The sequence below is a fragment of the Phocoena sinus genome, chromosome 9, assembly GCF_008692025.1.
Source record: "Phocoena sinus isolate mPhoSin1 chromosome 9, mPhoSin1.pri, whole genome shotgun sequence".
Lineage (NCBI taxonomy): Eukaryota > Metazoa > Chordata > Mammalia > Artiodactyla > Phocoenidae > Phocoena > Phocoena sinus.
The window spans coordinates 17730163-17756582 of record NC_045771.1 but is presented as its reverse complement, the minus strand read 5'-3'; the positions used below and the strand labels follow the sequence as shown (position 1 = coordinate 17756582).

General features: G+C 35.7%; 1 protein-coding gene across 7 annotated transcripts in view; it reads right to left on the bottom strand.

The window, feature by feature from the left end:
• The window catches only part of CNOT4 (CCR4-NOT transcription complex subunit 4), a 142586-nt gene that overhangs the window by 82284 nt on the left and 33882 nt on the right, over positions 1 to 26420 (bottom strand). The window lies entirely within an intron of this gene.

Below are 26420 nucleotides of genomic sequence, written 5' to 3'. Positions count from 1 at the left end.
AACGCTATGTCAAAATAACGGAGATATTTTGTTTGTTTACATAATTTGACAAACTAATTCTAAAGTTTACATGAAAGAGTAAATGCATGAGACATGCTTTGAAACTTTTGTGGAAGAAATGTGGGGATCTGCACTATCAGATACTGAACTGTACTACAAAGCTACAGTAACAAATAATTTGATATCGGTACAAAAACAGACAAAAGATCAAAGAAATTAAATAGAGAATCTATAAACAGAACCATGAACTAATGAGATTTTAATATTTGATAAAAGGGACATAACAAGGGCTTCCCTGGTGGCGCAGTGGTTAAGAATCCACCTGCCAATGCAGGGGACATGGGTTAGAGCCCTGGTCTGAGAAGATTCACATGCCGCAACCAAGCCCGTGTGCCACAGCTACTGAGCCTGCGCTCTAGAGCCCGTGAGCCACAACTAATGAGCCCACGAGCCACAACTACTGAAGCCTATGCGCCTAGAGCCTGTGCTCTGCAACAAGTGAAGCCACCGCAATGAGAAGCCCATGCACCGCAATGAAGAGTAGCCCCTGCTCATCACAACTAGAAAAAGCCCATGCACAGCAACGAAGACCCAACGCAGCCAAAAATAAATAAATGAATTTATTTTAAAAAGGTGTGGGGGGACATAACAAATCAATATGGTGAGGATGGACCCAATTTAAAAGCAGTAACAGGGTCCTGGTCTATCCATTTTAAGAAAGAAACAGTATATAGCTATCTCACACTGCAATCAAAACAAATCCCGTATGATCTGTCTAAAGAGCTATACACTGAAATAAACTATTAAAGTTAGAAGAAAATAGAATTTTTAAAAATCTTGGGATACAGAAAGTCTTCCTAAGCAGAAACAGAAATTCATAAAAGATAGATATGATCAACTTAGCAATGTGAAAAGAAAAAAACAGACAAATTAAAGCAACAGAGTAAAGCAAGCAACAGAGTAAAGGATATATTCACTGTATACAAGAGTCACTATCCAGAATATATAGAAATCTTACAAGCAATTTTTAAAAGGCAAACAAGTCAAAAGAAAAAATGAGAACAGAGTATGATGAGTAGTTCACAAAAGAATTACAAATGATTACAACATATGAAAAGATGATCAACCTCTTTAGTTAGTAAACAGTGAGGTAGCATTTTTCCCCCACCAGCCTGTCAAAGTTAGTCTCCCCCGGCAAAGCAGAGATTATCACTGATCTAAGTTCCTCTTTACAAAGGGAAATGGGAGCACAAAGAGTACCTTGCCTTAAATTGCACAGCTATTAAGTGGTGCAGCCTGGATTCATTCCAGGAATTAGCCCCACATCTGTGCTTTTAACCACTCCCTTAAACCACCTTAGACTCTATCCTACATACTCACACATGTGCACCAAGTACTTTGCTATATGTTTTGCAGCATTGTTCATAAGAGTAGAAAACTGCAAACAATGTTAACTATCCATCAGTTGGCAAATCATTAAGTAAATAATGATATAGCCGTAAGGTTGATGTGTGTTGAATCAGGAGATGTCTATTATATAGGATTTTTTAATTTGTAAAAGTAAATTGGAGAATAACGTAAATATGTAACTACTTCCACGTAAATATAAAAACTCTATGCGTATATATTTGATTTGTTTCTCGAAGAAAATAAAGCACATTGAAGGTTATACACCAAAATGTTATCCATATCACAAAAGACAAAATGGAGGTACTAATTTTATTTTGAAAATCTGTATTATCTGTATTGCTACAACAAACATTTTTGCAATTCAAATGGCCAAACTTAAAAAAAGAAATTATTTTCATCTCTTTTAGGAAAATTAAATCTGACTTTTGTTAATAATTAGAAGAAAAATAAAATGAAATATCTTTTTATGAACCTATAATTATTTCAAAATATAAGCTTCTTAAAAAGAAAAAAATGGTATATGTATTTATAAACAATTCAGGAATCCTGGTCTGCAGACACAGTTTTGCCACTATCAGTTTCCTCATATATAAAATGAGGGGTTTAATCTTATGGTTACCAGGGGGGGAAAGGGGGAGAGGGATAAATTGGGAGATTGGAATTGACATATACACACTATTATGTATAAAATAGATAACTAATAAGGACCTACTGTATAGCACAGGGAACTCTACTCAATACTCTGTAATGACCTATATGGGAAAAGAATCTAAAAAAGAGTGGATATATGTATATGTATAACTGAGTAACTGATTCACTTTGCTGTACAGCAGAAACACAACACTGTAAGTCAACTATACTCCAATAAAAATTCAAAAAGAAACAAACAAACAAATAAATAAAATGAGGAGTGTTAAAGAATGCAAAAGTAAGACTGCCAACTTCAAAGCCCATGTCCTTTCCAATATGGTAAGACAGAAGTTATGATTACTGAAGGCTCGGTCGCATATTCTTCGGTATATAGTGCAAATGTCCTCAAAGTAAAAGTGACATTACTCTTTCAAAAATTTAAATTCTACAGGAAATCTCTACTTCATTATTTAAGTTCTTGTTCTCTATATCACCTGCAACTAATAACGCAACACAGTATAAATTCTTTTTTTTTTTTTTAAGTTACAAGATTTATTACTTAGAAATCCCAGAAATGGAGGGGGGTGGCGCGCAGGGGGACCACACTGAGCTGGGGGAAGGGCAGTCCTCCACTTCAGGTTAAGAGTGAGCCAGAGACAGAGAACAGGGTAGCAAGCATGTGTTGGTTGGGGCAGACTTTTCTTGGGCTCAACTCTAAGCGGTCATTTTTTTTTTTTAATAGATCTTTATTGGAGTATAATTGCTTCACAATACTGTGTTAGTTTCTGTTGCACAACAAAGTGAATCAGCCACATGCATACACATGTCCCCATATCCCCTCCCTCTTGAGCCTCCCTATTCCATGCCTCTAGGTCATTGCAAAGCACCGAGCTGATCTCCCTGTGCTATGCTGCTGCTTCCCAGTAGCTAACTGTTCTACATTTGGTAGTGTATATATGTCGATGGTGCTCTCACTTCGCCCCAGCTTCCCCTCCCCCCACCCCAGATCCTCAAGTGCATTCTCTACGGCTATGTCTTTATTCCTGCCCTGCCACTAGGTTCATCAGTACCATTTTTTTTTTTTTTTAGATTCCATATATATGTGTCAGCATACGGTATTTATTTTTCTCTTTCTGACTTACTTCACTCTGTATGACAGACTCTAGGTCCATCCACCTCACTATAAATAACTCAATTTCATTTCTTTTTATGGCTGAGTAATATTCCACTGTATATATGTGCCACATCTTCTTTATCCATTCATCTGTGGATGGACATTTAGGTTGGTTCCATGTCCTGGCTATTGTAAACAGACAACACAGTACAAATTCTGACATACATAAAAATGCTCCTGCATCACCAAAAACCTCCCATGTAGTAAGTGTACAAAATAAAAATCATACACTCAAAATCATGCTCAAAAGTTCCTTATCACTCATAAAGTGCTGTATACATGGTTTTGTACTTAGGACCCTGTTCAAAAGATTTGTATAAAATACACTATAGTGGGATAGGGAGGGTGGGAGGGAGCCTCAAGAGGGAGGGGATATGGGGATCTATGTATACATATAGCTGATTTACTTTGTTATACAGCAGAAAGTAACACAACATTGTAAAGCAATTATACTCCAATAAAGATGTTAAAAAAAAAAACCAAAACATAGGGCCACTACTGTATAGCATAGGAAACGCTACTCATTACTCTGTAATGGCCTATATGGGAAAAGCATCTAAAAAAGAATGGATATATGTATAGGTATAACAGATTCACTTTGCTATACACCTGAAACTAACACATTGTAAATCAACTAAACTCCAATAAAAATTAAAAGAAAAGAAAAAAACACTATAAAATGTCAAGAACTGCAGCTGCTATGGAAGACAGTTTGGTGGTTCCTCAAAAAGTTAAACATGGAATTAGCATCTGATCCAGCAATTCCACTTTGGGGGATATACCAAAAGAATTGAAAGGAAGGATTTGAACAGAACTTGTACACAAATATTCATAGCAGAATTATTCACAATACAACCTACGTGTCCATCAACAGATGAATGAATAAACAAAATGCAGTGTATACGTACAATGAAATGTTATTCAGCCATAAAAAGAATGAAATTCTGATACATGGTACAGTGTGGATGAACCTTAAAAACATCATGTTAGGGGCTTCCCTGGTGGCGCAGTGGTTGAGAGTCCGCCTGCCAATGCAGGGGACACGGGTTCGTGTCCCGGTCCGGGAGGATCCCACATGCCGCGGAGTGGCTAGGCCCGTGAGCCATGGCCACTGAGCCTGCGCATCCGGAGCCTGTGCTCCGCAACGGGAGAGGCCACAACAGTGAGAGGCCCGCATACCATAAAAAAAACAAAAACAAAAACAAAAAAAACCATTATGTTAAGTAAAATAAGCCAGTCACAAAAAACAAAAACTGTATGATTCCACCGATACGAGGTAACTAGAATAGGCAATTCATTGACACAGAAAGCAGAACAGAGGCTGGGAGGGGGAGGGAGAATGGGAAGTTTTTGTTTAATAAGTACAGAGTTTCTGTTTGGGATGATAAAAGGATTTTAGAAATAGAAAGTGGTGATGGTTACACAACATTGTGAATGTACTTAATGCCACTGAATTGTACGCTTAAAAATACTTAAAATGGGGGCTTCCCTGGTGGCGCAGTGGTTGCAAGTCCGCCTGCCGATGCAGGGAACACGGGTTCGTGCCCCGGTCCGGGAAGATCCCACATGCCGTGGAGCAGCTGGGCCCGTGAGCCATGGCCGCTGAGCCTGCGCGTCCGGAGCCTGTGCTCCGCAACGGGAGATACCAGAACAGCGAGAGGCCCACGTATCACAAGAAAAAAAAAAACTTAAAATGACAAGTTTTACGTTACAAATATTTTACAATAAAAATTTTAAATGAAAATATACACACTTAAATGCAATATGTAATAAACAGCACTTTTGTAAAAACTTAAGTACTTGGTTGCTTAATTTAATTAATCCTTTAATTTTCTGCCAATGTGGCAGTGAATTTGTGATAAATGTGTGTATGATGCAATTCCACTGAATAGTTACATAGAAATTACATTCCTGAATACATTATACACCTCAAATTATATGTACATTATAATTACACATAAGAGAAAAGCTATTTATAGATATGAAATATACACACACACACTTTGAATGGTAACTAGAATAGCATCTTAAGTTTCCATAAAAACCATAAATTCAATATATACATATAACTAGAAACTAACATTTTTTAAAAACCTATAATAAATTTACGTACAATACCACACAGCTTGTATTTTACTTAGCCAATGTTTTATAACTAGAAATTCTTGTTTCTTTAACTATCAGTCCATTCTCAATACAATGGACGCTCCAGGAGAGAAGTTAACTGGTGCATCACATTTACGATGGTATACCAGGCAGCTACAACATGACTGGGGGTAAATAGTAAGCACTCACGCATTTGATGAATGAATAATAAATAAAAGGAGGAAAGAATTATTTGTTATATGTCAGTTTTGGCTGACAACACTCTTCAAAAGTAGGAAACAATGCTCCAGGTTGTTCACTGTTTCTGTATTAGGCATATACTTCACAAAGCATGTTACTCATATAAACTACACAAAGGCAAAAACAGATTGAACAGTAGCTATGAACAGTTTGAAAGTGAAAGAGCAAGGTAAGTCAACTGACTAAATATCAGCACCAATACCTCTTCGCCTTTTTAAATTAAATACCAAAATACCAATATACATATACCATGAATGTACATTTACAACGGAACTTAAGACTGCCTATACCCAAGTTAGGAAGGCAGGAAAGCGTATTTATTTTCTCATAGAAATAAACATCTCGTTTAGACATTTTCTCATAGAAAAAAAATCTACCTAAGAATTTAAAGTCTCTCTCATAAAAGGTTAAGTTGCAGTTATACAAAAAAAATCGATTATGTGGGGCTGCTTTCTACCTCCTCACCAATTTGTTCTTTATTTATTAACTTATTTGTACTTTATATTCTTTTTTTTTTTTTTTGGCCGCTGCATGGCTTGTGGGATCTTAGTTCCCCAGCCAGGAACTGAACCTGGTCCCAGGCAGTGAAAGCACCAAGTCCTAACAGCTGGACCTCCAGGGAATTCCCTGTACTTTATATTCTTAAGATGTAAATAAAAATCAGCATACAAGTCATCTCACATAATATATCATGTCCCCTAAGTATCTTTTGCAGGAGAAGGGGTAGATAGATAAGGGTGGAAGGAGACAAAAAATGTTTTTCCAATAGAAAGCAACCTCCATGAGGACAGAGACTGTTTCACTTGCTAGCGTATCCAAAAATCCTAGAAGAGTTCTTGGCAGATAGCAAACACTTAACAAATATGTGTCAAATGGAAGGAAAACAAGAAAGAAGGGATGGAGGAAGAAAGGGAGTGAAGGAAAGGGAAGTACCTATTCATTCATCCATAAATGTGCAAGCACATATTGTAAGAGTCACTGAACAAAACTGTGCTAATCTTTACAAGTCTACATGTAGCAAATACACATTAGACATAGTAACAGACTTCTGTGAATGCCTCACTGAAAAGGCAAAGGTTTTTCTATTTTCTTATGATGTAACACTACTAAAAAAAGTAATTCCTAATTTGCATGTAGTATTCATTTGCATAGTTAGAGCAATGTGATGTTGATTTGGGAGAGTTGTTCACCAAAATCCACCGATTTATCAGCTGTACAAAGACAACAGAGATGACAAACCATTTAAATCAAAGCCATAAAGAAATGCAACTGCTGCATACAAATATATTTTCAAAAACTTAACACTATGAAAATATAAATGTATAAAAAAAAATTGAAGATGAACATTTTGTGAAAAATCAATTTTAAAGAAAAAAGGTTTGTGGCAACTTTCCTTTAAATAAAGTTTTCAAACACATTTAAAATGGTTCAAGTAAAAATATCTAATTCAAGCCAATTTGGTAAAGATCTCTACCATGAAAAGCATAGTAGACAGAACTTAACAATGATTAGTCTTTTAAAGGGGGAGAGAGTTTTAAAAAAAAAAAAGAGCACATTTAGGCTCTCTTATCAAGAAAGCTGATTATTCTAATTGTACCCAGTATACCAATAACATTACTTATTATTCTCTCTAGGTAAAAAGTTTTAACTTTATTAGAAAACTTAGATGGCTGGCCACTGAAGGTTTTTGCCATCTAAGAGTTTGTTTTTACCTTCATTCACTCAGTGATTCAATAAATAGTTATTAAGCCCTTGTTTCAAATTCTAGTCTAGGTCTTTGGGATACTTTAGTGACCCTAACAGGCAAATATCTCCACCTTTGTTTCCTGTTCTAATTCAAAATCTAAACAAAAATCATAATAAGTCAGTAAATTAAGTATGATAAAAGGTGAGAGAAGGTACCAGAGTCAGGCTGCAATTTAAGTGGGCCAGTTGGAGTAGATTTCATTGAAAAGGTAATATTTAACAGAGGAACCTGAGTAAGCCATGCATACACTGAGAACAGACAAGGCAAGGAAAAAATCAGTAGGGAGATCCCAAGAAGGGAAACTGCCTGAAATGCTTGAAGAACAGCAAATTCAGAGTGGTTACAGTAGAATAAGCGAGGGAAGAACAATTTGAGATAAGGTCAGAGCAATGTGGAGGTCCAGGAACTGGCAAGGGTTCATCATCGGCCACTGGAATAGCTTTGGCTTTCTTTGCGAAATACATGAAGAGGACCCGAGAGTTTTAGAAAGAGGAATGGCAATGGATTTGACTTATATTTTCAAAAGATCTCTCTGGGTTCCACTTCCAACGTGACAGCGTAAGGAGCTCCATGAGCTCATTCCCCAGCAAAACTGCTGAAAACTATTTAAAACCAACCATTTAAACTATCCAGAAATGATGCTAAGAGCATAAGGCAAATGAAGAAATGCTTATTCAAGAAAATCTACTAAAACTCAGGAAAAACAACAATACTATGTGGTATCTGACTAAAAACTGTTCCCTCTCTCCTTCCCTCCCCCATCTCAGTTCAGTGAGACTCAAACTTCACTCCAGGCTGGCGCTGCCAAGAACACAGGGTTACCACTCAGAGAACCATCTTCCTAGGAGGGGCAGGATATTAGCATTTCTCATCCTGCCCAAAGCTACCCGATGCTGAAGCTAAAGTTCCACGTTAAGTGCAGCCGATAGATGGAGGCTCCCCTCTTCCACCCAACTGCCACTCATGGGAAAGAGGACCTATGTTGCTGCTGCATGTTGAAAATACTATGACCCCAGACTGCCCTCCAACCAGCTACTTCATAAAGCTGGGGTCCTGCACCAGGAAACGCAAGAGACTTGAGGTTACTGTATACCCCTCCAATGAGTGCTCAGTTACTAAACTGGGAGTGTCACACGGAGAAAAAAGTGCACCACTGCCCCCCCTACTCAATGCCAGAGCTTAGCCAGATTTTAACAGGAAGGTAAAGCAGGTCTTAAAACAGATAGCTCTGAATCTCTTCCCAAAAAACTGACTTCATTTGTAATGGTGTCTGAAGTCCAAACCCAAGCACAATCTCAAAACCACAAAGGCTGTAGTGAAAGACAACTGGGAGGAGAGTCAGACACAGGCTGAACTGTAAACCAGCTACTTTGCAGGAAAGAATAAGGAGAATCAGGTTCTTAACTGCTGGATGAACCCTTCTGGGGTCAGAACAAATTTCAAGCTCTGACCTCAAGAACTATGCCTTCAAGTGAGCTCAATTTTTTTTTCAATCAGGCTGAGAAGCAATTTATGTCCTAGGGCATTGTTGAGCAGTCAGTGCGGAGTTTAACATCTGGGTGTGGTCAATGAAAGAGACAGTGGAAGAGGGTCCTGCCCGAAACACTGTCATCCCAGTATGCATGTGGACATACCCAAATCTGCACACCCCAGGGACACCAACAGATGCTTAACACTGCAAGAGGGAAACAGACTTCACTAAATTAATCCACCCAGGCACTAAACAAAGAAGCAAATAACAATAACAAACCCTGGGAAGGGTAGGAGGAGACTAGTACCCAGAGTTGCTATAATATTATATAAAATGTCCAGTTTCCAACCAGAAATTACAACTGTGCAAAGAAACAAGAAAGTATAACCCATACGCCAGGAAAAAAACAGGCAACAGAAACTGCCTGTGAGAGCCACCAGATGTTGGATTTAACAGACAAAGACTTCAAAGGAGCCATTTTAAGTATGTTCAAAAAACTAAAGGGAACCATAATTAAAGAAGTAATATATAATGACAATGTCACATCAAATAGAGAATTTCAATAAAGAGATAGATGCTATTTTTTTTAATGGAAATTCTGGAGTTATAAGTACAATGACTGAAATTTAAAAGTCACTCAAAGCCTGTACATGTAGACTGGCAGAAGAATGAATTGGTGAAAGAGAAGATAGATCAATAGAGATTAAGCAATCCAAAGAACAGAGGGGGGAAAATGAAGAAAAATGAACAGAGCTTCAGAGAAATGTAAAACACCATTAAGCACGTCAACATACACATCATGGGAATACTAGAAGGAGAGAAAAGGAAAAGAAGAAACATATTTGAAGAAACAATGGTATAAAAATGAAGAACTATAGCTACACAACAAAGATGAATCCCAGAAGTACAGTATTGAACAAGGAAGCAAGAAGTAGAATATAACTGTGCTCATATAAATTTCAACAGATAAAAGAAAACTTTTAGAGATGCACATAAGGTGATAAAAAGTCAGGACAGCGATTGCCTCTGGGTGAAAGGGAGAGGGTTATGAAGAGATGAACAGGAAGACGTGTGTATGCTTGGCGGGGGGGCGGGGTGTGTGTGTTCTGAAGTACTTGAAATATTCTATTTTTTTAATTCAAGTATAGTTGGTTTACAATGTTGTTAGTTTCTGCTGTACAGCAAAGTGATTCAGTTATACATATGTATACATTCTTTTTTATATTCTTTCCCATTATGGTTTATCACAGGATATTGAATATAGTTCCCTGTGCTATAAAGAAGGACCTTGTTGTTTATCCATTCTATATATAATAGTTTGCATCTGCTAATCCCAAACTCCCAATCCATCCCTCCCCCACTCCCCTCTCCCTCAGCAACCACAAGGCTGTTCTCTATGTCTGCAAGTCTACTTGCTTTGTAGATGGGCTCATTTGTGTCATATTTTAGATTCCACATACAAGTGATATCATATGGTATTTGTCTTTCTCTTTCGGACTTACTTCACTTAGTATGACAACCTCTAGCTGCATCCATGTTCCTGCAAATGGCATTATTTCATTCTTTGTTATGCCTGAGTATATTCCATTGTGTATATATATGTACCACACCTTCTTTATCCATTCATCTGTTGATGGACATTTAGGTTGTTTCCATGTCTTGGCTATTGTAAATAGTGCTTTTGTGAACATAGGGGGTGCGTGTATCTTTTTGAATTATAATTTTGTCCAAATATATGCCCAGGAATGGGACTGCTGGACCATATGGCAACTCTATTTTTCGTTTCTTGAGGAACCTCCATACTGTTTTCCATAGTGGCTGCACCAACTTACATTACTACCAACGGTGTAGGAGGATTCCCTTTCTCTAAACCCTCTCCAACACTTGTTGTTTGTAGACTTTTTAATGATGGCTATCCTGACCAGTGTGAGGTGGTACTTCATTGTAGTTCTGATTTGCGTTTCTCTAATAATTAGCGATGTTGAGGATCCTTTCATGTGCCTGTTGGTCATCTGTATGTCTTCTTTGGAAAAATGTCTATTTAGGGCTTGTGCCCATTTTTCAATTGGGTTGTTTTGTTGTTGTTGTTTTTGAGACATGTGAGCTGTTTTTATATTTTGGAAATTAAACCCTGTCAGTCGCATCAGTTGCAAACATTTTCTCCCAGTCTGTAGGTTGTCTTTTTATTTTGTTTATGTTTTCTTTTGCTGTACAGAAGCTTGTAACTTTGATTAGGTCCCATTTGTTTATTTTTGCTTTTGTTTCTATTGCCTTGGGAGACTGACCTAAGAAAACATTGGTACGATTTATGTCAGAGAATGTTTTGCTTATGTTTTCTTCTTGGATTTTTATGGTGTCATGCCTTATATTTAAGTCTTTAGGTCATTTTGAGTTTATTTTTGTGTATGGTGTGAGGGTGTGTTCTAACTTCATTGATTTACATGTGGCTGTCCAACTTTTCCAACGCAACTTGTTGAAGAGATTGTCTTTTTCCATTGTATATTCTTGCCTCCTTTGTCGAAGACTAATTGACCATAGGTGTGTGGGTTTATTCTGGGCTCTCTATTCTGTTCCACTGATCCATATGTCTGTCTTTGTGCTAATACCACACTGTTTTGATTACTGTAGCTTTGTAGTAATGTCCCAAGTCTGGGAGGGTAACGCCTCCTGCTTTGGGGAATTCTGAGTCTTTTATGGCTGCATGTAAATTTTAGGATTATTTGTTCTAGTTCTGTGGAAAACATCATGGATATTTTTGATAGGGATCACATTAAATCTCTAGATTGCTTTGGGTAGTATGGCCATTTTAACAATATTAATTCTTTCAATCCAAGAGCATGGGATTTGACTTTGCTCACCTTCTTTGACTCACCTTCAATGAAATATTCTATTTTAGACCTGGGAAATGGTTACAAAGATGTTTGCTATATAATTAAAGTCTACATGTTTTACATGTATATGTTTTATGTTTCTGAATATACAGTTCTTACTTTTTTCAAAGTCTTAAAAGGAAAAGATAATAGCTGCAATTTTCCCAGAATGGTTATAAACAACCCCCTGCCCCAGAAAGCGCAACATACCCAAGTGAGATCAATAAATCCACACCCAGACACAAGACAGTAAAACTGCAGAACACTAAAGGCAACAAGAATCTCAAAAGCAAACATTTAAAAAGAACCGTTCACCCAATGAAATGATAATTAGACTTTACAGCAGATTTCTCAATAGCAACAAGTGAAGCCAGAAGGGAAAGACAATATTCAAGATTCTGAGAGAAAATACTGTCAACCTACAGTTCTGGTCCTTGAAAACAATAACCCTTAAGAATGAAAGTAAATGATAAAACAACATTTTTTGAGATAATCGAGCTGTTCACATGGACTGATTATTAGAAGACATTAGTTAAATATGATAGTAGTATTGTGTTTATTTTGTTAAAAAGCTCTTCTAGAGGAGATACATTCTAAAGTATTTACAGACTTCATGGTATGATATCTTAGCAGGAAAGGAGGCACAGAATGGGGAAGCGATGAAATGAGAATAGCCAAAGTCTGTAACTACAGAAACTGAGGGATGGAAATAATTGGGTTTCATCACACTATTTGGTCTACTTTCACATATGCTTAAAATTTTCCATGATAAAAATAACTGATTTTAAAATAAGGCTAAATTAAAATTAAAACAAATAAACAAAAATGGAGACAGTTTACCAGTAAGAGACATCCATTAAAGGAATTTGTGAAGATACTCTTCAGGAAGAAGGAAAATGATCTCAGAAGAACAGTCAGAGATTAAAGAAGATGGTCAGGAAAGAATATAGTAAAAATACATGTAAATTGAATCATATTTCTATAGAATATTCTATTTCTGTATAAAATAATATAACTTGTTGGATTTAACAAGGATAAAATAAAACATTAAACAACAACATGGCAGTTGAGAGGGGACTGATATAAGATAAACTGCTATAAGATCCAACTTTGAGAGCAATACAAATAGTAAAATTTCAAGGATAACCACATATTCTCTAAGATCTACTAATTGCACTTCCTTTTATCTTTTTTAGAGAAACCAGTGCACGTTTTAATGAGGCACCATGTACAAATAGTTCCAGCACTGTTTGTAACAGCAAAAAAACTGGAAATCTAAATGCCCGTCAAGGAATTCCCTGGCGGTCCAATGGTTAGGACTCCGCGCTTCCACTGCATGGGGCATGGGTTCGATCCCTTGTCAGGGAACTAAGATCCCGCATGCCACAGTGAGGCCACACACACAAAAGAAGTCCATCAATAGGAAATGGCAAATTTATGGCATATCAACAAAATGAAATACTACAGCAATTTAGAAGACTAAGGTAGATCTGTACATACAAACATACTGAATGAAAAAAGCTAATTGCAGGTACTATATGACAGTTTTTACATTTAAAAAGAAACCATATGTTTTCTTTATATACAAACATACAGATGGTCTTCAACTTATGATTGTTCAACTTGCAACTTTATCATTATGCAAAAGCGATGTGTGTTCGGAGAAGACAAAACATACTTCGAATTCTGAATTCTGATCTTATCCCAGGCTAGCGATATGCAGTACAAAACTCTCCTGTGATGCTGGGTAGCGGCAGTGAGCCGCAACTCCCAGTCAGCCACATGTCCCTGTTAGCCACACCATCAGAACGGTAAACAACCGATACACTTAAACCATTCTGTACCCAGATAACCATTCTGTTTCTCGCTTTCAGTACAGTATTCAATAAATTACATGAGATATTCAACACTTTATTATAAAAAAGGTTTTGTTAGGTGTTTTGGCCCAACTGTATGCTAATGTAAGTGTTCTGAGCACATTTAAGGTAGGCTAGGCTATGCTATAATGTTCAGCATCTTAGGTGTACTAAATGCACTTTTGACTGACAAGATATTCAATTTACTGGAATATAATCCCATAATAAGTCAAGGAAAATATATAATTTTATATGCAAAATCACATAAAAAAATTAAACACAAGGTGGTAATAGTGGCTACACCTATGAAACAATGAAGAAAATGGGATGGATTGGAAACTTGAGCCTTGTCTATGATTTTTGTAAAGACAGATTATATTTATGCATTTCTCTATAACAACAAATTAATTTTTAAAAATAACTTTAGGGACATTAAACTTTGAATTCTTTCCGTTTAAAGATTGTGTCTATTGTGTTCAACACTGTACCACGGGCAAATGTATAGCAAATAATAGGTTCCCACAACTGGGAGAGGTGGAGGGAGATATGGAAGAGTGACTCAAAAGAAATATACCAAAGTAGCAGACTTTTATCACTTAGTAGAGCAGTTATAAGTAGCTTCTTTTCTTCCTTTTATTTTCTTCTATTTCCCAATTTTTAGAAAATAAACATTTATATTTACAATGGGAAAAGCTATTTTAAATTAGTTAAAAACTAGGTACAATTGACAAATAAAAAGAAACAAAGTGATGAGATGAAAAAACTTTTAAATGTATAATTAGAGAATTAGCATTAATGTGTTTCCTATTAACTTAATGCTCTCTCAGAAGAAGGCTAGGAGTATAAAAAATTAAAGGCCTGATGAAAGTCTTATTAATAAGATAAAATCAAATCTGTATAAAATCAAAGCAGAGACTCATTAATGTGCCAATTAGTTCTCTGTCATACTTGGGCAGGTTGTTAACAGAAGTAGTTGCCTACATCAACGTATTTTCAATTCAGGAAAAAGAACAGATCTATTTGGGGGAAGGTGCCTAGTAGAAGTGTATGCCTATTTTATAGTTTTTAAGAACTGACCCAGAGACTATCTGAAACAAATGCATCCAGGTACCAAAAACTTAAAACCCTCCAAGTCACTCTGGACCTATTAAATTACTTCTTTTAGAGAGGCTTCTGTATATCAATTTACAATATACCAGTAGTAACAGATAAGATAGAAAAAAATTAATCCAAGGAGAAATACTAAACTGAAGTGCAAGGGCCAGGATCATCCTCTCAGAATTAAAAAATAAATAAATAATAATGTTTATTAGCATGGTTAAGTGTGACCTTTTCTTTACCCAAATCTAGATTCTACCATCTCCTCAATTCTGATCCCAGATCACATGGTGCCAATCAAATGCTCCTCTTCCACCATGAGATCATTTCCAATTCAACCATCCCTAAGTTCTTTTATCCTGCCAGCACTTTGGTGTTCCCACTTCATGTTATGCACCGACTAATAAGGAAGTACATCCTTTCAATTTTTTGTCTGGGTGAGACACAGAAGGGTACAGTAGACAGGAAAGATATGAGATAGTCTGGTTTAAAAGTGCCTTTTAAATGGAAAAAATGAATTTTAAACATTAATGCTAAACAAATACAGGAATCAAGCTTATATATGAATACTCCCGGAATTGTCAGTATTATGTACTTCTAGACACATTACCATGCACCCCACCCAGGATAAAATTAAAAGATTAATAATAAGGGTATTTAAGGAGCCTAAGATATAGAAATAATAGCTAATAATTCTCCTTTAAAAAGAAGACAAAAATCAATGTTTCAATTTGTTTTCTTCCTCCCTAATCTCGACATGTGTCCTGCTTCTATTGTGACGCAGTAAAATCCAGAATGGTAACAGTTTTACACTATAAAGCCAAGTAAAAATAGTACATAGTTCAGAATCCTCTGTACATGTACAACTAGTTCATTCCTACTTCAAACAGAAAATGTTAAGCAAACTGTATTTCTGGAGAAAGTCTCAAAGAGAATGTGTGTGTTGGAATGTTTTAAATAATAAAACATTTTATAAACAATAAAGGACCATTGTTACACGACATTAGATCCAATACAATAGTAAAACACACATCATTACCCCCCAAGAAAAGAATTATGTAAAAAAAAGTGGCTTCAAATCTGCATAGAAATGGAAACTCATTCAACCAACTCAAAGGCTGTGTTTCCAATGTGCTTGTTTTAGTAATCTTTAAATTGCACATATAAGGGAATTCGCTGGTGGTCCAGTGGTTAGGACGCTTTCACTGCTGGGGCCTGGGTACGATCCCTGGTTGGGGAACTAAGATCTCGCAAGCCGCACAGCACGGCCAAAAAATAAAATATAATTAATTAATTTGCACATATAAGTACACTCTATACACATACTTTAAAAGTTCATGATCGGGGCTTCCCTGGTGGTACAGTGGTTGGGAGTCCGCCTGTCGATGCAGGGGACGCGGGTTCGTGCCCTGGTCTGGGAAGATCCCACATGCCACGGAGCAGCTGGGCCGGTGAGCCATGGCCGCTGAGCCTGCGCTTCCGGAGCCTGTGCTCCGCAACGGGAGAGTCCACAACAGTGAGAGGCCCGCGTACGGCAAAAAAAAAAACATTTCTTTCTGCATCTTCATACTCTTAACTATAAAATTTCACAAACTTGAAATAATTCGGGGTCACAGCCTTGTTTTCCAATTAGACAAAATTCAGGAAATAAATACAGTAACTGAGAAATACTGACATGAAATACTTACCTACCACATGACAACTACAATGAAACCAAGATCATTCTCAATAATACATGTTGAAGCATTAAGTAAAACTGTCCCTAGTGATGTTAACCAGCACTAACTAAACGTTTACAAAATGTTCCTGATGTTGAGGGCCCCAGTAAAATTCTAAAAACTCATACTATCTGTATATAAAAATACAAAGAGTGAGAAAGTTATCTAGAAGTTTAGAATTGGGTACAGTTTCATATTTCATAGAAGGAAGAAATTCTGTTGGGGGTGCAAAAAGGAGTAATAATGAAAATAAAATATGAACACCGAAAAATGCAAGAGCAAAGAAAGTAAAGGTATGGAAGTGAGATTAAAAAATTATTAGAGTCTAAGTTATGTTTTAACAAGAAAGAAGAATAGCCAAAGGTAGCCTACTGAGCTTAGCATCACAAAGGAAGCAGCTGGGTTTTATTAAAGAGAAAACAGTTTATATGAATAACGGTGGTGAGGGATGCAAGGAGAAATAGGGAATAAAAAAGAAAATAATCAAAATAGAACATTAAAATTAAGTCACCATTTAGTTACAATCCACCTCCAATCATTTTTGCAACAGAGTTGTAGTCATTATATAGAAGTATGCAACCATTACCTTCCAATTATTGTAAAAATCACAGTATACCTATTAAGGGGAAAGTTTAAGAATCAAGCTGGTAATATCAATAATATGCATGCATAATAAACTGCTGTACATAACTGTAAACTCTGTTACTACACTTATAACCTGTGAAAGGGTCTAACTTTTGATAATGGCTAGAACTTCAGCACTTATCCACCAATTTGGTGGGACGAGGCAAATTACAGTAAACTGTTTGGAACACCTACAATGCTCCTAGAAGCTTTAATGCACAAAATAAGAATTGTTTTTAAAAAAGAAAATTCTGCTTTAAAGCAATAGAAATGTATAAGAATACATTAACCAAGCAGAAATCTACATCAAACTAAGAATCAGAGAAGAACTAGCTTGAAGCTTCTGAGTAGCAACCTAGACTACAACCTACTAGGTGAAAAAAAATTGCTCAAGTAGCAAAATTGGATTTATAAGATTATGTCTCCTAAACAAAAACTAATAAGCAAATTAGTCTTACAGTAAGGAACAAGTATAAAGTGCTCTGTAGGTGTAATTGTAGAGAAGGATGAAGTTCGATAAAATGGGGAGGGAAGGAGAAAAGGATAAAACACACAAGAGGGAACTATATCATAAGCTTAATATCAAAATCTGAGTAAAGAAAACAACAGATCATTCTCATGAAAACATAAATACAAAAATCCTAAGTGTAATATTAGCAAATTCAACAATATTAAACTAAGTAGAGTTTTCCCAGCAGTGCAAGGACTTCATAATAGGGAATTATTTATCACCTCAAAAGGTCAAAACAAAAAAACTGTCCACCTCAAGAAATACTAAAAAGTCACTTAATAAAACTCACTATCTTGTCCTTATGACCTCTCTTAATAGGAATAAAAAGATTATTCTATAACGTCATAATGGATATCTACCCCAATACATTCTAATGATGAAATGTTAAAGGGATTCTCACTAAAATCAGGAATAAGGTAGGATGCTATCATTACTATTAACATTATTCCAGAAGTTGTAGTCAATGCTATATAAAAATTTAAAATTAAGCAATATTATTATATGTAAAGAACAATTAAAAACAAAATGTAGAAGACTAACATGTGTTACCAATAACATAATGAAATGGGAACATTATTACAGATACCATAAGAGGAAGTAAAAGCATAAAAGGAAATGCCTAGATTCTGTAAAAATGCAAGTTTCTAAAACTGACCCTGGCAGTCCGATGGTTAAGACCCCGCGCTTCCACTGCAGGGGGCACAGGTTTGATCCCTGGTCAGCGAATGAAGATCCCACAAGCCACGGGGCATGGCCAAAAAATAATAAATAAATAAATAAAACGGACTCAAGAGGAAATAGAAAATCTAGATTGTCCTCTAAAGGCTAATGTAATTTAATATATATTTTAAAACCTTCCCAGATGGCTTCATGGGTGAATCCTCAAAATATTTTAAAAATAAGTAATACCAAACTTAGACAAACTCTTTTAGAGAAGAGTGGAATAGGAAAACACTTCCCAAGGCATTTTGTGAGGCAGCACACTGTTATCATAACCTGACAAAATCATGACAAGAAAATTACTGAACAAGAATCTTCATGAACATAGACCAAAAAAAAAAATTTCTTTAAAACTTAACAAATAAAATATAGCAAATATATTAAAGGAAATATATCATGACTGTGATTATCCCAGGGATGCAAAATTAATTTAACATTCAAAAATTAGTCAGTGGATAAGTGTACAAACTGCCAAGGAGAGTATACCAGGATGCCAGTGACACTGAAGAATAGAATATAATGTCAAGCAGACCAGGTGTGAAGACTGGCCTGCACAACCCACGGCCTCAGTGAGCAAGTTCATGTGAAGATGAAGTTGCTTGATGAACACGGAATCAGAATAAAGCTGCTTGGATATAAACCTTGAATTATCAGTGGGCTCTAATGACCCATTACATTCATCCTCATTTATTCATCCATATGTATATTATAAATGTCTTATAAAGTATAAGACAAAAAGGTATTTAAAAACTACAAACAATACTTGTGAAATAAACATTACGAGTTCACATACACACCAAAAAGTCAGTGGAATTCACCACATTAACCAAATAAAAAAGAATCATGATCACCTCAAAAGATGTAGAAAAGTAAGAAAATTTAACATCTATTCATGATAAGAATTCTCAGCAAATTAAAGGAAACTTCCTCAATGTGATAGAGTATCTATAAAAAGCCTACAGCTAACATCATACCTAATGGTGAAACACTGAACACTTTCCCTGAAGTCAAAAACAAGTCAAGACAGTCTGCTTTCAACTTACCTATTCAAACATTTTACTAGAAGTCCTAGCCAGTACAGCAAGACAAGAAAAGTAAACAAACAAATATTGTTAAACTAAAACCATTGTTTATTTGCAAATGATGTAACTTCATACGTAGAAGATCCAAAGGAATAGAAAAATTACTTGAACTACTAAGTGAATTTACCAAGACCTCTGGATACAAAAGGAATACACAAACATCTATTGTATTTCTAAATACCAGTAACATACAATAGAGACATAAAGTAAAACCACAACACCACTTATAATAGAATTAAATAAAACATTACTTAGGAATAAATATACCGAGAGATGTGAAATACATCTACATTAAATCACAAAATACTACAGAGAGAAATGAAAGAAGACCTCAATAAACGGAGAGATACACAATGTTTATGAATTGGAAGACATGATATTTTTAAGATATCAATTGTCCTCAAATTAATGTATATATTCAATGCAATCCAAATCAAAATCCAAATGGACTTTTTAAAAACAGAAATTGGCAAGCTGATTCTAAAATTTACATGGAAATGTAAAGGAATTAAAATACTCAAGCAATCTTGAAGAAGAACAAAGTTGGAGAACTTACACAACCAGATTTCAAAACTCAGTGTGAAGTTACAGTAAGTAAAAACAGTGCTGGCATTCTTGATAATTAATTTTTGGACAGACACCAATAAAATTCAGAGAAAGACAGGTGCTTTCCATATATGATATTGAAGAAACTGAATATCGATGTGGGAAAAAGTGAACCTCTACCTAACATCATATACATAATTAATTTCAGGTGAATCACAGATTTAAATTTGAGTGCCAAGCTATTGATATATATTGTTGACATAAGACTCGTATCTCAACTGTATGAAAAATCCCTACAAAAAATAAAGGAACAAATAATTCAATTAAAAAGTAAATGAGAATATACATAAAGCTTTTAGAGGAATATTTAGGAGAATATCTTCATGACTTTGGGGCAGGGAAAAGATTTCTCAGCACACAAAAGGCAATAAACATAAACTTTTTAATTGATATTACAGACTTCATCAAAATTAAAGCCTTCTGCACATCAAAAGATGCCAATAATGAAGTGAAAAGGCAAGCTAATATTGCAAGAAAACAATCACAACACATCTAACAAAGAATCCATATCCAAAATACATAAAGAACTCCTACAAATTAATAATAAAAGACAGTACAATTTACACAAATGGTCAATAAGCACTTAATATGTTCAACACCACTGGTCATCAGAGAAAAGCAAATTAAAACTACATTGAGACATCACTACACAATCACCAGAATAGCTATAATCAATTCCAAGTGTTAGTGAGGACATGAAGCAACTATAACTGCCATATTTTGGGCTTCCCTGGTGGCGCAGCGGTCAAGAATCGCCTGCCAATGCAGGGGACACGGGTTCGAGCCCTGGTCCGGGAAGATTCCCACGTGCCGCAGAGCAACTAAGCCCGTGCACCACAACTACTGAGCCTGCGCTCTAGAGCCTGCGAGCCACAACTACTGAGCCCAAGTGCCACAGCTACTGAAGCTTGCGCGCCTAGAGCCCGTGCTCTGCAACAAGAGAAGCCCGCGCACCACAACGAAGAGTAGCCCCTGCTCGCCGCAACTAGAGAAAAGCCCATGTGCAGCAAAGACCCAACACAGCCAAAAATTTTTTTAAATTAATTAATTTTTTAAAAAAACTGCCATATTTTGATTAGAGCATAAAATGGGACAACTATTTCTGGAAACTAGCAGTTTTTAATAAAGTTAAACACACACCTACCCTATAACCCAGAAAATCCTCTCCTAGATATATATTCAAGTGAAATGAGTGCATATGCCTACAAAAAGATTTGTACAAGAATGTTCATAGCATTATTCATAATAGCTTCCCCTCCTTCCCCCACGAAAAAAGGAAATGATTCAAATGTCCATCAACAGAAGAGTGGATAAACTGTGCTATATTCATACAATGGAATACTACTTCTCAACAGAAAAGATACTACTAATACAAATAACTACTTTGATAAATCTCAAAAGTATTATGTCGAGAGGAAGGAGCCAAGCACAAAGGGGTACAAGGTTTCATTACAGAAAGTCTGAGAATAGGCAAAGCTAATCAAAAGTCAGAATGCTTGCTTCTTAGTGGGAACGGTGATACTGACTGGAAGGAGGCAAAAGTGAACTATCTAAAGTGACTGTAAATGTTCCATATCTTGATCTGGGTGTCGGAGACAAGTGTGCACACATATGTAAAAGGTCAAATGTTTACTTTTATATGAACTGTCCCTCAATTATGCACTCTGCAAAGGAAAAGAAGAAAAGGGAGGTGAAGGAAAGAAGTGCCATTTTAATCTAAATTTCATGGTCTAAATCAAAATTTAGGGACACCAACAACTCTTTTGTGGGAGTGTTCTCTATGATACAAAATTGTATTATTTTCTTTGAATAGCCCATTGAAATGCCATTGTTACATGTTCAGCCTACTGACTGTCCAAGGATAATATATTAAGAGGATTTTGACAGCAGTTCTATTTTCTTTCATTTGTCCAAAGACTTCTAAGTTTCATCAGAGTATCCATACTTCTAATACTAGGTTACATATTAATATATTATCTCTTCTAGAACTTTGTGACTTAAAACTCTATTCAAGTTTAATTTTTTTCTATACCAAAAAGTCAATTATTTAATTTCACTATAAAATAATTAGCAGTTACAAAACTGCAACAATTCAAAAAAAAATGTGTAAGTCATCCACAATCCAATATTCTAGTATATAAAGTTTTCTGTACCCACACACCTGAAGTACATATTATAAATGTCTGTGTGTTTTGAAAGGGGGAGGATCATCCTGCACACTGTTCTGGAATCTAGCCCCCTGCTTAATGCAATTCATATCTTCCCTTGCATAAGTCATGGGTGATGTCACTCAATGTGTAATATTTTTCTATACAGATGTCCTGTAATTTAATTAGTGCCGTTACTAAAAATTTGTTTCCAACTTTTTATTACTGTGAACAATATTATAACAAACAGTCCATCTGTGTTGATTTTCTTTCTTTCTTTCTTTCTTTTTTTTTTTTTGCGGTACCGGGCCTCTCATCGCTGCGGCCTCTCCCACCGCGGAGCAGAGGCTCCGGATGCGCAGGCTCAGCGGTCATGGCTCACGGGGCCCAGCCGCTCCGCGGCATGTGGGATCCTCCCAGACCCAGGTACGAACCCATGTTCCCTGCATCGGCAGGCGGACTCCCAACCACTGCGCCACCAGGGAAGCCCCGATTTTCTTCATTTCTATTATTTTTACTGTAAATCTGAATGGCTTAAAATGGTTCTTTATGACCATTTAGAGCCTTCTCTATGATTCTGTTCAGCTATCGACAACTGTTTTCTTCAAAGGCCAGATAGTAAATATTTTAGGCATTGAGGGCCACGTACAATCTTTATTGCATATTCTTTTTTTGTTTTGTTTTGTTTTTACAAACTTTAAAAAATGTTAAAAAACCATTCTTAGCTCATGGACCTTACAAAAACAGTCCGTGGACAGGATTTGGTCTGCAGGCCACAGTTTGTTCACAGATGAACAATTTTAAAGGTGCATATCAGAATCAGTGGTTTTGCTAATGTTCATAACTCTTCAACTACTTTTACCAAATATTCAGAAGATACTCTTTGAAAGGCTACTGCCAACAAACACTGTACTCCCAACCGTGGCTACATAATGACTCACAGCTATAAGAATAAACATTGTCACCTAATTGTACCCATCTTATTCCATAGCGTGTCCTCGCTTTACCTATAAAATCTTTATAAAAAACAAGTGGAAGAAATACAATAAAGATGATATTAAAAAGTAAGTTGTTTACCAGTGACCTTTCAAAGAATTAAAAGAATATCTGCCTTATGAGTATATTCACTTTATATTTTATGTTCCTTTGTAAAAAAAAAATTACTAAGCAAACAATGTTTGAAGAAGGATAAAAGGAGTTTTTTAAAAAAGAAAACACAGAAGATAGACTTTACAGGTGTAGGCTGGAAAACTAATGGAAAGAGAATTCAATACGTTTATAACACTGCCAACTTTGGTTAAGTCGGGGATGCTTCTAAAAATCTGGTTTTGGTTCCTTTGGTTTCTAGTGACTGGGCTGGAACATCAGAACCAGTATGGAAAGTTACAAAACATAATTAACCTACTCCAGTTTGACCCTGTCTCCCTAGGTCCAATCTCCCTATAATAGGTCTACTTACAGTCTTGCTATCTGCACTCAAAGAGAGAAAGGAGAAGGGAGAGAAGTAAAAAAGAGATGGAATAATAAAAGACTGGATAATTATCAACCACATATCACTAAGACAAAGACTTAAGACTCTTTCTCACAGGAAATTTCACTTTCCCAAACTACTTTTGGCCGTTATAGGTTTTGGCAGATTTTCTTACCAATTAAAGAAACAAACATGCAAATACTGAGCTCATTCTCTATTTCAATTAAACTCAAAGTTAGAAAGGGTCAGAAAATAAGGTATATATAGCAGGAGATCTAGGTTACAGTTCTGATTCTTACAATAACTAGTTTTGGGAAACTGATCAAGTTATTGACTTTCTAGGGGCCTAAGGCTTCTTTGTCTGTATTATAAAGGGACTGTATTAGATAAATCACTGAGGTCTCTCCTGGTTCTAAAAATTCTAAAAATGCAAATTGATTAAACCTCCTACAATTAAGCACAAAGTATTTTAAGGGGATTATATAATGGCCAAAAATAGGAATAAAATAAAATGTTACTTAGGAAACATTTACTGATAATCCAGCATCTTGTGATTCTAAAATTCAAAATTGTCACCATTCTCAAGAAAATTGTAAGATTTATTTAATAAAGCCCAATGTTTTGACATTTAATGTTAATAAATGGCTCTTAATTTTAGTGTTAAATAGCTAGAAAAATCTAAAAAGTTACTGTATAAAAAAAGTTTTTCCTATACAAACAGTTTTCCTAATTTAGACTGGAGGAGAGTCTGAATTAGCAGAGTACTTCTTTGTATACACACTGTATCTAATACATTAGGATTGCTATTGATGGCATAAATTACCAAAGGTGATATGGAAGACAGCTTGGCTACTAAAGCAGATTCTTAGATAAGTCTGGCTTATTTTCTAGGCTGCTGCTGTCTAGTTTTAGTAAATTAATCTTAAATAAAAGGATAGGACTTGGTTACATAAACCAAGAGTGCTGTATCATATATGTAATAAAACCAGATGAGAAAGTGCAGAAAGCTTCCTAAAACTCACATAAGGGAAACTATAATTTTAAACACTTTTTTAAGTGTGTGTATTTGTGTGTATGTATAAAATCTCAGAAGTATAAATGCCAAACTGACCAGAGGAGTTAGCTATCTAAGTGATCTGGATGGGCAGAGGGCAGTGGGGTTCAATTAAGAGGGACTTTGCTTTATTTGCACAGTTTGAATTTTTCTAAAAATTCATAGCTTGTGTGACTAAAGGTAAATTTTTTAATTTTTAAGTACAAAGTTTTTCAGAAAAATACACTTGAAAAACGTCGTATTACTACAATACAATGATCACTGGTTGGGGCAGGTTTACATGCTATATTTAAATGTCTAGAAAAAAGATAAATGACAAGAAATAAATTCACATTTTAAAAAAAAGAACTTTATATAGACTAGATATTTAGACCAAATTCTTACTCCTCCCTAAAATACATTTCCATTTCTAGGACTGAGCATTTTTAGCAGTGTTTACTTTATCTTTCACCATCTGTGAATTTTCCAGGGAACTGAAGTTCATCACTTTTAGAGCAGCAAATCCTATGTACCTACTATGTGTCAGATACAGTGCTAGGCACTGAAGAAGATGATGATGATGTTGATAATCATAATGAAGTTGTTGCTTGGGGGAGAAAAAGTAATGACTAATAAATTTATTATACACTCAATGACCTTTACTCTATTTACACAGGCAAATTTCAGGTTCTTCCAGATTTAAAAATAAATCAGCTATGTTCTAAACATAGCTGTGCAAACTACTGTGCAATTCTGTCTACTCCATGCTGCTGTGATTTTCCCCATCATCACTATGAGTCAACCCTTTTTAGTTAACAGTCTGTGATGTAAAGATGTAAACTTTCCAGAAAATCTGAATGTCTGAGGAAAATAAAGGGTGGAGTGGTAATGATGAAGTCAAGAGCAAAAAGAAAGTATAAATGCTGGTACTTTAACTGATTTAGGCCGCACACATTTCTTTTCTTCATCTCCTTTACAGATTTTAAAGTCATTTATTGGCTTGGAAAAATAAAATGGTTACAGATTACTTGATATGTACATTAAGATTATATTTTGGATATTTAATTTGTAGACTGAAAGCAAAGAAATAATATATTTTCCCAATTCTCAAGCAAACCAGAAAGAACTCTACTAGAAATTTTCCTTCAAATTTTACATATCTATTCCTTCCCTGAAGTTTTATAATAACCACTGGTATATTTTCTACTTTCTCCTTAAAGCAAATCAGTATGTAGCTCACTGTATATCACAATCACTTAAAACCCCATGCCTTACTCCAAATACCACACCTTTAACCTTCCTTTTTTAAAAAATCTACCTTTTACCCAGGGAAGGGCAGAGAGAAAGAAATGAGGCCACAGGACCAAGACCAGAGTGATTCCAACCTTATAGAGACTGCAGTGGAGAAAGGGATGTATATAAAGACCATGAAGATACTCGAGAGAGAGGCAGGAGAAAAAAGAGCATAGTTACAGTAGAGACTGAGAAAAGTGAACAAGTTTGAGAAATATTCTGGCAGGAGGATAGACTAGATGTTAGAGAAAGGAAGAGAAAGAGGTTTTAAGAATGACTCTCAGTATGACTCTCAGCGATGCCCAAGAACATTTATTCATTCATTAAAATATTTACTGAGCATCTAATATACACAATGCACTTTCCTAAGCATGGGGGTCACTTGAATAACCCTATCTAGAGTTCAGTGATATGAGGGCTATTAAAATATAAATTTTAAACTCAGATACATATTTAATATTTAAGGTTTTGATGATACTACCTGGGCTTTCTCATTTATGTGACCCAAAATATTCTCCTTGTGTTTAAGCCAGTTTGGGTCAAGTTTTATGTCATTTGCAATAAAAGAGTCCTCTTCACAAGATCTTCCTTCTTCAGCCTCACCTTTAATCCA